The following is a 6345-nucleotide window of genomic DNA, read 5'->3' as shown; positions in this document are numbered from 1 at the left end:
TTCCTGTGCTTCTCTGTGCTTGTGACAAAGGATGGCCACCCCATGCACAAGTTTCTGTGTTCATCCAGGTCATGCCCTTAATAGATATATTGTATTTCTTAATTCCAAATTCCCAAGGGAGAAATTTGATCGATCCAGCATTGGTCAGTTGTCGAACTCAGGTCAAACCACCATGGCCAGAGGAACAAGGTTATTTTGCACAAACAGCTGTCAGGCCCAAGCGCCCTGTGTGTTGGGGGAGGGTCTGTTCTTACAGAAGGGGGACATGAGCTGCCAAGTATCCATAAGGCATCTACCAAACTTATCTTCTGAGATGCCAAAGTCTATTAAGAAGTGCTTCTTTGGCCTTCTTTTCTAGCGTTTTTTTGTTTGTTTGTTTAACTCTTCCCTCCCTCACTAATGTATAATTTCTCATTTTTTCCCCTTGATCCTCTTTTTCTTTATTTCCATGCTTTTCTCCCTTGCCAACTTCACTTATGCCTATGACTTTAATTACCATACATACAAGGATAACTCCAAAATCCATCTCTCTGCTCTCCTCAACGTCACCATCATTTAAAAACTGCCTCCAACACACTTTTTCTTTTCCTCTTGTATTTATATGAGATTAGGGATGTTAACGAAACTTACTGTGGGAATCATCATTTTACAATAAATGTCAGTCACATGTTTATGCTGTATACCCTAAACCTACACTGTGATGTATGTCAATTATAGCTCTGTAAAACAAAGAAAAACACCTTGCCTCCCCTGAAATATCCTCTAGTTGTCTAATCTATAACTGAATTCGTTATCTTCTCCCCTGTTGGCTGCCCTATTCCTGGTAAAGCCCCCACTATACTCACAGGCATCCAAGCCTGGGTCTTCAGAGTTGCCCAACCTCCAGCTTCCAAGGTCCATGAGCTGAGATGGAGCATCACTCGTCTCTTTTCCTCCTCTCCATGTTCTCAGTCTCCCCACTCACTCTCATCACCTAAACTCACATGGACTATTCCCAGAGCCTGATATATCATCTTCCCATTGTCAGTCCCCAATCCAGGGTGTAAACTACTCTTACTTTAATCTTCATAAAGCACAGCGTCACTCATGTTCTCTCCATCCACTCAAGAATGTTCAGCAACTTCTCGCTGCATACACGATAAAGAGCGAATCTCGCTCGGCAATCTCCATCATCATCAACAGACCGAGGCTTGTCGTCCACTAACCATCAGTCAAGGCAGGCTCTGCAATCACCTCCTAACAGACTCTATGTGTTCCTAATGACAAACTTCTTCCTTCTCTTCTTTCTGAAGCCTTTCTCCAAAACTTATCTTTCCCTTCCATCACTTCCATACTACTTTATTTGCATCTCTCCTATGAACAACATCTGTTTAGACATAGTTTTTTACCTTTATTTGTAGGCCTGTCTTTTTGCCTCTGAAAGACCACAATTTACAAAAATGTGAGAACAGGTATGCCCTGCAAAGTATACAACAGTGTCTGACACTATGAAGACATTTAATAACTAACTTGATGAGGAGTTAACTAAGGTCTGATGCTAACAGTATTGTTGCCATTAAACTCTCATATGGTCCTATTAGACATATTAGTATGGATCTCTTCAATAAGATGCTGAATAGAACACTGAAAATTGTGCTACAAAAAGTTTAAAATGAAAAGAAACCTCTAGTCAAGCACTGGTGATGAACTGATTGCCCTTTAACAGCAATCCCTCAACACACTCACATGGCAAAAGTAAAATTCAGCCACGTAGGAATTAATCCATGACACAGTTAATCGCTCTAAACTCTCATTTCAAAAATAACACCATGATAATTGAGCATACCCTCTTCATAGGACTACTATTGTTCTCATGTGTGTTGGCATGTTCGGAGCTAACACAAGTGGAATATCACAGCATGGAAAGAGGATATTTGCAGTACTTGGGTCCCCGCTTTGTCAGCTTCCGAATGCATTGGCTTTGCACAATACAGTCTTTTAGCTAATTGATAAAAGTCTACTTACGTATCAGTTTAGGGGATGTGTCCCTGGCATCACAGTGGGGAACAGGATTGCTGTGGAGATGAAAGCTGAAAAACTGGTTGTCCTCATCACTGTTCTCTACCCTGGCAGAAATATTGCATATTTACTCTTTTAATATTTACCAGTTAAAAATAAGACATCCCCTATATCTATTGCTTCTTCTGAACTTCTTTTAGAAACAGCAAATCATGGGAAAAGCTCCTTGACATTGCCTTAGTAATTCTGTGGGCATGACACCCAAAGCATAAACAACAAAATGCAAAAAATAAACAAGTGGAACTACATCAAGCTAAAAAGCTTTCTGCTCAGCAAAAAATAAATAAATAAATAAAAATAAAAAAGATCAACAAAAGAAAAAGGCAGTCTACAGCCTAGGGGAAATATCTGCAAAGCATATATCTGATAAAGGGTTGATATCTAAAAAATGTAAGGAACTCATACAACTCAATAGCAAAAAAACAAACAATCAAATTTAAAAATTAGTAAAAGATCCAAATAGATATTTTTTTCCAATGAAAATATTCACATAGTCAACAGGTACATGAAAAGGTGCTCAGCATCACCAATCATCAGGGAAATACAAATCAAAACCACAATGAGATATCACCTCATACTTGTTAGAATGGCTGTTATCAAAAAGATAAGACATAACATGTGCCCACAAGAATATGGAAGGTAAGCAACCCTTATACACTGTTGGTGGGAATGTAAATTGGTGGAGACACAATGGAAAACAATATGGAGCGTCTTAAAAAATTAAAAGTAGTACCATATGATCCAGCAATTCCACTTCAGGTATATATTCAAAGGAAATGCAATCATCTTGAAGGGATTTTGACACCTCCATGTTCACTGTAGCATTATTACAATAGCCAAGAGTGTTAACAACTTATATGCCCATCAAAGGATAAACAGCTAAAGAAAATGTGATAAATATATACAATGGAATATCATTCAGCCATAAAAAGAAAATCCTGCCATTTGTGATAACATGGCTGAATCTTGAAGACATTATGCAAAGTGAAACAAGTCAGATGGAGAAAGACAAATAGTATATGATTTCTCTTCTATGTGGGTAAATGGGTAAAGGTGGTCAAAACGTACAAACTTCCAATTATAAGGTGAATAAATTCTGGGGATGTAAGGCACATTATGGTGACTGTAGTTAATAATATATGTTGTATATTTGAAAGTTGCTAAGAGAATAGATTTCAAAAGTTCTCACCACAAAAAAATTTTTTTAGCTATGTAAAGTGACAGATTGTTAACTTTACTGTGTTAATCATTTTGCGTAATAACCTATATCACACCATTACATTATATACCTTAAACTTATACAATCTCATCTCAGAGCTGGGGTGGAGGGGAGAGGAAGAAAGCAATTTTTTTTATTATTTACATGAAATGCCCCTTTCTACCTAATTAAATAGATTTTTTTCAGTTCCTTTATACAGGCCTCTTGAGAATAGCTGTACCAGTGAGATGGAGCTAACTACAAATTAGCAGATGTAACTCCCTAACTGATCCTTCTCAACTGTCCTTCTCTGTCAATTTCAGCTGGTTATTTTTTTCCTGCAAATTTCAACTGCCTCTTCTTCATTACCAATTTCATTTTCCATTTTCAACCTCAGATGAGCCTCCAAAGACTAATACTTTTCACTTTGTGGGTATAAGGACCATAACACAAGACATACTTTGTTTTTGGATGTCATCCCTGGTGCAGATATCTGTATGGTTTACAGTAGCCACAAGGAACATTTTTCTACTATGTGGCTATGCCTGTGCAGCAGAGATATATCTGTTATTATCATATTTTTTTCTGACAAAAGACACAGTTTTAGTTCATGAGACAAGCACTGGATAGAATTTGCTACCATTTCAACAACACTGAGCAATATTGATTGTCTACCATGTACTGAGCACTGTTGTGGAGATTCAGTGGTTATAAAACAGGTAAAAAGCAAAAAGCCTTACCTTAATGACCCTTATATGCTAGACACAGAACAAAAATAATTATGATATATTATATGTTACAATGGTGATAGATGCTCTGGGGAAAAAAGTAGGATAGAGAGTAGAGAATGCCTAGGGGATGCTTGCAATTTTAGAAAAGGGTTTTTAAAAAGCTGTCACCAGGAAGATGGTGAAATCTGAGTAAAGACCTGATGAGACGAGAGAGAAAGCCATGTGGAGATCTGGGACAAGGCCTTTTCAGGCAGAGGGAACACCTTGTGCAAAGGCGCACGTAGGCTGTCACCAGCAGTAAGGAGTTTTACTGTAAGCATCTGCCAGGGACAAGAATTCAGGCAAGGCTTTTTTGTTGTTGTTGCTATAAAGAATCCACCTACAGGAGAGCTTAATCAGCTTAAGATGAACATCAGTGCAGATCTGTTTAGTGTTCTCTTTCAGCCATGACCTCATTGCTAACACTGACAGCTTGGTCTGCTTCTTAGATTTGGATGGGCCTTGGATGAACAGCCTGGATGCAACTAGGAGAGGTTTTAGTAGCTCTGTAGGCCCTATGGTTCTTTGTCTCATTCTCTCTCCATATGGGGCTGCATAGTAATCATATGTGGCCAATGATTCCAAGTTTTCATTTAAACCTAAAATATAGTCCATTACCATTTATGAACTAAAAAGTATGTAGAATATGATTCTACCTCAGATTAGCGAATGGTGAATTCTTGTCCCACAGACAGACAAGACATGGGCTACTGAGAAAAAGGTATTTCCTATGTCACCAAATTGTGCTTTCAATGTCGTCTTCTTCTAGCCAGGACAACACAGTGAACAGGCCACTGCTAACATTAAGTCTTATGCAGACTTTCCAGAGATTGTTACAACAGAGATAATCTGCACTGGAGCCCATCTCACGATTAGCATAGGAGTGGAACAGTGCGCTTCCAGCCCGGGAAGCCCTATCTCCTTCTCAGGGGTTTCCAATTTACAAAGGAGGACAGTTTCCTAAAGCCTCTATTGTCCCCCTGGAGATCCTTAAAGGAAAAAAGAAAATTTTAAGAACTCAACAACTGGACATTGCAAGTAGACATTGAGTTTAGTTTATTTCAGCTTACATTTGATTCGTTTAAAGAGGAATTCCTTACCCATTCCTTTACATGATAAGAAAATCAGTACTTATTTCATGAGAATATAGGTTAAGAGACAACCAAGATTTCTTTAGCAAAGAGAAGGTGACTGAATCAGCCTAATAGGTCATGATGACTTATCATTAACTGAAAATAGTATTTTATGATCATACTACAGAGGTGGGCAAAAGTAGGTTTACAGTTATGAGTACATAAAGCAGTGTTTATTCTTGTATTATTTATTAATTATTGCATTATATTTTCCAAACAAATAACTATAAAATTACTTCTTTGCCCACCCCTGTAGTTCTCTGTATGGGTCATTTAGATTCACTTTAGATGTCTCATTTAAGTTGGCTATGGTAGATATGGACACTGAAAGCCTTTAAAACATGGACAGGTAGGTTGTTTTAAATCCAAATCAAATATTGATCATTATGATTGTGGCTTGGTATAAGTTTAGAATTATTGTAATCTAATGTGTTGAGGTTGTTTCATACTTATATTTAGGAATGGCCAGAAATAACATTTCTATAATGAAACCATGCTGTAATCAAATCGATAACTTAGAAATTTACTAGCATTTTTCTTGCCTTCATATATTTTAATGTCCTTTTTATTTTTGTTCATAATATGCTGAAAATGTCATTGGAAAGATGCAAGCCATTTATCATTATTTTTCCTCAAGAAAGAATGCAATTTCCTAATTAATGAGGAATCTTTAATTTTAAATGGAAACAGTAACACAATAGGTCAATTGTACCTAATTTGAAAGTGTAAAGTCTTTCCTGTATTTATAATTAAAATATGCTATTCTAGAAAGCAAAAATATATATACATTATATATTTTATATATATATAATATATATATGCAGTGGTCTGCCTTCACTTGTAAAATTTCTTTTGAACAAATGGGAACTTATCTCACAGATGAGGTTTGTGGACTATTGAAAATACTCTGCAAACATGTACTCCACAGCTTGAAGCTGTGATGTGCAAAAGCAGAGGAATTACTCACAAACTCAAGTTAGTCCACCCGGGTTAGATTCTTAACTCCTCATTTACTAGCTGAGTAATCTCCGGCAAGACACTTAGATTTTTGTCTCAGCTGAGAACACAGAGGGGCTAATAATAGTATCTACTTGTGGATTATTGGGGGACTGAATGAGTTAACACACGAAACATTCTTAAAATACTGACTGGCACATGGTGAATGTTCAATAGATGTTAATTATTC

The sequence above is a fragment of the Pteronotus mesoamericanus genome, unplaced genomic scaffold, assembly GCF_021234165.1.
Source record: "Pteronotus mesoamericanus isolate MK-2021 breed Mesoamerican mustached bat unplaced genomic scaffold, CSHL_Meso_final scaffold_85, whole genome shotgun sequence".
In the NCBI taxonomy this organism is placed as follows: Eukaryota; Metazoa; Chordata; class Mammalia; order Chiroptera; family Mormoopidae; genus Pteronotus; species Pteronotus mesoamericanus.
This window is presented reverse-complemented; position numbering follows the sequence as displayed.